Here is an 8,310-nt window from a genome sequence, read left to right as displayed (position 1 = left end):
GCTCATATTGTTCCCGGCATGCAACTTGGACCCGCCCCTAGAGGTGCCGAGCCCAGGGATTTGTGGGAGTCCCAGCCGCCGGGAGCACGCAGGCGCAGGCTGCTGGTAACTCTGAGGATGCCTCTGGAAGGAACATTGCTTCTTCTTAGAGCCTCAGTGTAATTTACTTTTCTCATTAAGGAGAAAAATGCAAATGAATATAAAAAGAAGGCAGAGTCTTATATATAGAAAACCCTAAAGACTCCACCCAAAAACTCAGAATGAAGGATTCAGTAAAGTTATGGGATACAAAGTCAACATACAAAACTCAATTGTGTTTTTATACAGCAACAAAACAAATTAAGGAAACCATCTCATTCATAATAGCATCAAAAACAATACAAATTTAGGAACAAGTTTAACCAAGGAAGTGCATGAGTTCTACTAGAAAGAAATGGAAGAAGACAAAAATAAATGGAAGGATGTTTCATGTTCATGGATTGGAAGAATTAATATTGTTAAAATGTCTGTATTACCCAAAGTGATCTACAGATTTGATGTTATCCCTATCAATGTTCCAGGGCATTTTAGAAAAAAAAAATCCTAAAGTTCAGTTGGAAGGACAAAAGACTTTGAATAGCCAAAGCAATCTTGAGCAAGAACAATAAAGTTGGAGGCATCACACTTCCTGACTTCTAATTATATTATAAAGCCATTGTAGGGGGCATCTGGGTGGCTCAGTCGGTTAAGTGACCAACTTTTGATTTCAGATCAGGCCATGGTCCCAGGTTCCTGGGATAGAGCCCCAGGTTGGGCTCTGTGCTCAGTGGGGAGTCTGATTGAGGACTCTTTCTCTCTCCTTCTCCCTTTGCCCTCCCTCATTCTTCTCTAAAGTAAATCTAAAAATCTAAAAAAAAAAGAAAAAAGAAAGAAAGAAAGCCACAGTAATCAAACAGCATGGTCTTGAAATAAAAACAGACACAGATCAATGGAACAGAATAGAGAGCCTAAAAATAAATCCATACATATACAGTCAAACAATCATCAACAAGGGTGCCAAAATATATAATGGAGAAGGATAGTTTCTTGGATAAATGGTGCAGGAAAAACAGGATATCCATATGCAAAAAAATGGGACCCTTATCTTATGCCATACACAAAAATCAACTAAAAATAGATTAAAATTACATAAGACCTAAAACCACAAAGCCCCTAGAAGAAAACAGAGAAAAAGCTCATTGATATTGGTCTTGGCAATGATTTCTTGGCTATGACACCAAAAGCACAAGCAACAAAAGCAAAAATAAATGAGCCTAATTCATAACAAAAGAAACAATATGAAAAGGCAAGATACAGGTGAAAAATATTTGTAAACCATATATACAATAAAGGGTTAATATCCAAAAAAAAGGAACTCCTATAATTCAATAGCTCAAATATATACATTTGATTTAAAAGTAGACAAAGGTCCAAAATACACATTTCTCAAAGAAGGAGTACAAATGACCAACAGGTATGTGAAAAGGTGCTCAACATCACTAATCATCAGGGAAATGCAAATCAAAATACAATGAGATATTACCTCACATCTGTCAGAAAGACTATTATTAAAGGGAAAAAAGGAAAGATAATAAGTGTTGGTGAAGATGTAAAGAAGAAGGAATCTTTGTGCACTGTTGGTGGAAATGTAATTGGTGCAGCCACTATAGAAAATAGTATGGAGGGATGTACAGTGTGGCACATGCATACAATGGAACATTATTGACCCTTTAAAAAGAAGGAAATCCTGCCATTTGTGACAACATGGATAAACCTGGAGGACATTATGCTAAGTGAAATAAGCCAGACAGAAGAAGACAAATACTCTCTTACTTATATGTGGAATCCAAAATAGTCAAGATCATAGATGCAGAGAGAAAATAGTGGTTGCCAAGGGCTTGGGGAGGAGGGTGGGGAACAGGTAGGTGATGGGTAAGAGGTACAAAGTTACAGTTATACAAGATAAATTATCAAGAATTAATATTGTTAAATATTATTGATAAAGATAATTCTGGAAATCGATGCATCATACTGCCTCTAACTAACAATACTTTGACGTATATTTAAAATTTGTGGGGATCCCTGCGTGGCTCAGTGGTTCGGCACCTGCCTTTGGCCCAGGGCATGATCCTGGAGTCCCAGAATCGAGTCCCACCCCCATGCAAGGAGCCTGCTTCTCCCTCTGCCTCTCTCTCTCTCTCTCTCTCTCTCTGCCTCTGTGTGTGTGTGTGTCTCATGAATAAATGAATAAAATCTTTAAAAAAATAAAAATAAAAAATAAAATGTGCTAAGAGTGTAGATCTTAAGTAATAATAACAGTAATAATAAGGCAGCAGGAAACTCTGGTAGGTGATGGATATGTTTATGACCTTGATGATAGTGATGGTTTCACAGGTGTATACTTATCCTCAAACTCATTGAGTTATATACATTAAATGTGTGCAGCTTTTTACACATCAATCATACCTCAATAAAGTTTTTAAAGTAATTGTATGAATTGACATGTTTATGGAAAGTGTAGAGGAGTTCCAATTGTTTTTCATCCACCTCAATACTTGGCATTTTCATTCTTTCTCAGCGTAGCTATTCTGATGCGTGGGTAGCAGTCTCTTTGATCAATTTTTCCCATGTGTACTGACCTGTAGAATATCCTCTTTAGTGAAATGGTTTACTACATTTTTTGCCCCTTTTTTCGCTTGAGATGTATTTTTCTTACTGATTTGAATTTTTCTGTACATTGTGAATATATATCCCATATCAGTTATATAGATATATTGAATATATAATATAATATGTAATATATATTCATAATTATAGATATAGATCTGTATCTGGATATAGATCTATTAAACATATATATGTGTATATATGTGTATATATATAAAATATCTTCTCTGATTCTGTGGGTTGATTTTTCACTCTCTTATTGTTGCCATTGCATGAAAAATGTTCTTGACTTTAATATATTACAACTTGCAATATTTTAATTCATGGTTAATGTTTCTTGTGTCCTGTTAAAAATATCTTTGTCTTGGGGCACCTGGGTGACTCAGTAAGTTGAACTTCTGCCTCTTGATTTCAGCTCAGGTCATGATCTCAGGGGCATGAGATCCAGCCCTGCATCCAGCTCCATGCTCAGTGGGAAGTCTGCTTGATATTCTCTCTCTCCCTCACCCTCTGCCCCTCTCCACTCTCTTTCAAAATAAATAATTTTTTAAAAATATTTTATTTATTTATTCATGAGAGACACAGAGAGACGGAGAGGCAGAGACACAGACAGACGGAGAAGCAGGCTCCATGCAGGGAGCCTGACGTGGGACTCGATCCCGGGTCTCCAGGATCACACCCCAGGCTGAAGGCAGCGCTAAATCGCTGGGCCACCAGGGCTGCCCCTCAAAATAAATAAATCTTAAAAAAATAACAGTTTTAGTCCTTCCTTTCTAATTTGCATGTATTTTCTAATTTCTAATTTGTATGTCTTTTAGTTATTTTTCTCCCTTTATTTCAATAGCTAGGACCTCCAGTACAATATCAAGTAGAGGTTGTTTAATAGCAGAGATCCTTAATAACAGTATATCCTTACTGTTAGGGGGAAGATTTTGACATTTTGATATTGAGTATGATGTTTGTTGTTGATTTGTTTAGGGGGGTGGATAAGATATCCCTCAATAGAAGTTGCCTCCTGGCTTCAGTTTTCTACATGCTTCATAATGAATGGGTTTTGCATTTTGTCAAATGTTCTTTACTTACTAATTTTTTATGTACCAAGATGATTGTATGGAGGTTTTTTCTTTATTAGCATGGTAAAATGCATTGAATGTTGAAAATATATTTCATTCCTGGAATAAACTCATTTTTTCATGATGTAATATCTTTTTATATACAACTGGATTTGATTGCTAATATTTTGTTAACTATTTTTGCATCTGTGATTATGAGAGCTTGATCTATACTGTTTTCAGTAATATCCTCATGAGATTTTGCATTCAAATTTATTCTAGGCTCACAAAAATAGTTAGGCAGTGTTCTCTTTTTTATTCGTGATATTGTTCATTTGTATTTTCTCTCTTTTTGTCTTGGACTAACCAATTTCATAAATAGCAAGATTTTGATGCAGTTTTTCCCTATTGTACACTTGTTTCTATTTCATTGATTTCTGCCCTTTATTATTTATTTCCTTCTAATTTGTTTAGGCTTGATGTTATTATTTATTTCCTAGTTCTAATTCTAGTTTCATGAAATTTGGAAGCTGAATTCTAAGCAGGGAGGTTTTTGTTGCATATAGTTTTCAATAATAAAACTTGGTTCTTTGAGGTAATAGAATTGAAACCTGGCATAAGTTAGAAAATGAAAACTAGTTAGGAAGATACCACAATAATTCATGGCAAAAATAATGAGTTGCACAAACGTGGAAGCAATATACATAGAAAGGTAATATTTCATAAATAGAGCCAAAGGCACTTGTGAATAAGTTGGATTGTGAAAGAAAGGATCATCAAAATGTATGTTTTCCTGTGTCTCCCCAGATCTATTCTCTACCCACCTACATTGCTCTGTGCCTCCAAGGCTAATCATTATGGGCTCTATCAGTGGACTACACCAGTATAAGACTGGCGAGCAGGAAGAGAGTGAAATTAGACTACATATTTCCTAGACTCTCTTTCTACCTGATTAGTCAAGGTTGGCTTTGACCCTCCCCCACACACACACCATAGGTCTCATCACTTTTTGTTTGGTAAGCTCTGATTCTCTGTGTCCAGTAACTAACTGCTCTTTGCCTGGAGATACATATATATGTGTATCTCCAATATATATTGTAATGTGATATATACATTCCTATATATGTATATATATATATATATGTATACACACACACACACACACATATATATATATATTCCTATATATAGCAATATTCCAGATATGTGTTACAAAGAACAAGATTACCTTTTCCAGGGGCAGCCCGGGTGACTCAGTGGTTTAGCGCTGCCTTCAGCCCAGGGCATGATCCTAGAGACCAGGGATCGAGTCCCATGTCGGGCTCCCTGCATGGAGCTTGCTTCTCCCTCTGCCTGTGTCTCTGCCTCTCTCTCTCTCTCTCTGACGAATAAATAAATAAAATCTTTTTTTAAAAAAGATTACATTTCCAAAAGGACATAGGAAGAAAACACTCATTCAGGAGACTTTAGGTTACAATCTCATTGTTTTCTCTGTCAGTTCAAAACCTTATTTTAATTTTTTCATGTGAGAGACATGACTTAAGATTCCCTTATATAAAATAGGAAGTTTAATGTCATTCAAGTAAACAAAATTTGTGAGGGATCTATGATATTTGGATCAGTATGGTAGGCAGAACAATGACCCCTGCCTATCACCAAATACATACATATGTGAATATGAATGTGAATATGAATATATAAATATATATAATTCTGTTATTTTAAGCCACTAAATTTGTGGTAATTTGTTATGGCAGTAATAGAAAACTACTAGTCAGTATGCGGCTGATAGTATTCCAAAGGTAAGTGGAATTTGGGGCAGAGTCTATCCCACAGTTGGTCCAAAAGGTTTGCACATTGAAACTGTGGTCATTTATCCCATTTCTTGATGCATGCTTGACGACAGCAGAATCCCCACATTTACTGCTTAATATGAAGAGTGAGTACCGTTATTGTAGGAGGATTCTTTGGAAAGCCCTTGGAAATTAATCTGCTGTTGCAATAGCAATTTGCAAGTGATACTGTGTATATGGCATTGCAAGGATAGTGCATCATCCAAATATAAAAGATGCAAATGTGGTGACTCTTATCATACCTCTCCTTACTTCACTTGTTTAGCTTGTGCTGAAAATGGATGGAGTTTGGACAATGACTGTAGCTTATCATTAAATCAATCAGTATTCCTAATTTCTCTGTGTTAGATGATGGCAGGTTAAACTCCTAGTGGATGCTAGTAGTATAGAGGTCTCAGCTATGTCACCCAAATGAAAGTCTTTGCTGCGTTTAGCAACTCCTTCTACTTAGAAGCACAGTGTTACAGGTGTGTGGGTGGTTCAGTCAGTTGAGTGTCCTGCTCTTGATTTTGGCTTGGGCCATGATCCCTGGGTCATGGGATCTAGCCCCGCCTCAGGCTCTGCACTGGGCATGGAGTCTGCTTGGGATTCCCTTTCTCCTTCTCCCTTTGCCCATCCCCAGCCCTCCAGCTCGATCTCTCTCTCTAAAAAAAAGAAAAGAAAAGAAAAAAGCACAATGTTTATTTGATTTCTTTACAGTTTAAAGGAAACATACATACCATTTGAATGTGCTGCTCTGATCCATTTTCTGAATGACTTATGAAATAGGTAGTATTTTTAAAAGATTTTTTATCTATTTATGAGAGAGAGAGAGAGAGGGCAGAGGGAGAAGCAGGCTCCTTTCACGGAGCCTGATGTGCGACTTGATCCCGGGTCTCCAGGATCAGGCCCTGGGCTGAAGATGGCACTAAACCGCTGAGCCACCCAGGCTGTCCTTTAAATATTTTTTTAAAGATTTTATTTTTAAGCAATCCCTACAATGAATGTGGGGCTCAAACTCACAACCCTGAGATCAAGAGCCAGCCAGATGCTCCTAGCAAGTCTTTTTTTTTTCTTTCAATTAGATAGAATTGACATATAGCATTGTATTAGTTTTAGGTGTATACAACATAATGATTTGATATATGCAAGCATTGTGAAGTGACTAACCACTATAAATTTAGTTAACATTCATTGCCAAACATAGCTACACTTTTTTCTTGTGATAAGAACTTTTAATATCTACTATCTTAGCAATTTTCACATATATGATATGGTATTGTTAACTATAGTCACAATGCTGTATAATACAACCCCAGGGCTTCTTTATTTTAGAACTTTTGAAGTTTGTAACTTTTGACTCCCTTCACCCATTCCTTTTTTAAAAATACTTAATTTACTTATTCATGAGAAACAGAGAGAGAGAGGCAGAGACACAGGCAGAGGAAGAAGCAAGCTCCACCCAGGGAGCCCGACGTGGGACTCAATCCCAGGTCTCCAGGATCACACCCTGGGCTGAAGGCAGCGCTAAACCGCTGAGCCACCCGGGCTGCCCCTGGAAAATGTAATCTTGTTCTTTGTAACACATATCTGGAATATTGCTATATCGTTTTTCAGCTCTTAGTTCGGCTACACCAAATATCTTGGAAGGACATTGCTGGAAAAAAAGGAAATAGTCAATATCAAATGTCAATAATTATTGACATTCATTAAATAAAGTTACATTTAAATCAATGTAGTTCAAAAGTCACTATGTGAAGGTAGTTCATATTATCCACTTTATCTCTTGGATAAAATTCTTTTTTAAAAAAGATTTTATTTATTCATCTAAGAGAGCGCACAATGGGAGAGAGGGACAGAAGAAGAGGGAGAAGCAGACTCTCTGCTTAGCGGGGAGCCTGACTTGGGGCTGGGATCATGACCTGAGTGAAAGCAGACACTTAACCGCTTAACCAACAGAGATATGGAAATGCAATAGGGGTACATAAATGGTGCTTGGATAGTTGGGTGTCCACAAGAAAAAAGTCTTTGATGTCTACCTCACACCATCCACAACAATGAAACCATCCATGTTATATGCACAAATATGAAAGCATAAATGATAAAAATTTATTTATCATCTTTTAAAAGATACTTTATTTATTTGAGAGAGAGAGAGTGAGTATGAGCAAGGGGGAATGTCAGAGGGAGAAGCAGACTCTCTATTAAGCAGGGAGTCCAGTGTGGGGCTTGATATGGGACACCATCCCAGGACCCTGATAACATGACCTGAACTGAAGGTGGATGCTTAACTGATTGAGTCACTCAAGCACCCCAAGGATAAAATTTTTAGATGGCAGCAGATAAGAATATGATCATGACCTTGGAGTCTGCAAAGATTTCCTCAACAGGAAATTGGTTAAAGGTACAAAGAAAAAAAACACAATGGACTACTTTAAAATTAAGAAATTCTGCCAAAACATCTACTCAGCTTCTTTCATTTGTATAATTCCTTCAAGTAAAGTAATTTGGTACCTCCCTCCAAAAAAAAAATTCTATTTATAATATACATGAATAATAATGTGAAAAACCAAAGAATGGGAAAAGCATTGAGTATCTCCTACAATGGACTCATACTAAGAATATGTAAAGACCTCTCAACAATAAATAAGAAAAAGAAATATCAAAAAAAAAGAAATATCAACAGAAAAACAAGGCAACATTTTGGTTTTTATTTTTAAATAATCTCTACACTGAATGTA

This window comes from Canis lupus, chromosome 1 (genome assembly GCF_011100685.1).
Source record: "Canis lupus familiaris isolate Mischka breed German Shepherd chromosome 1, alternate assembly UU_Cfam_GSD_1.0, whole genome shotgun sequence".
NCBI classification, from domain to species: Eukaryota; Metazoa; Chordata; class Mammalia; order Carnivora; family Canidae; genus Canis; species Canis lupus.
Note: the sequence above shows the minus strand (reverse complement) of the source record.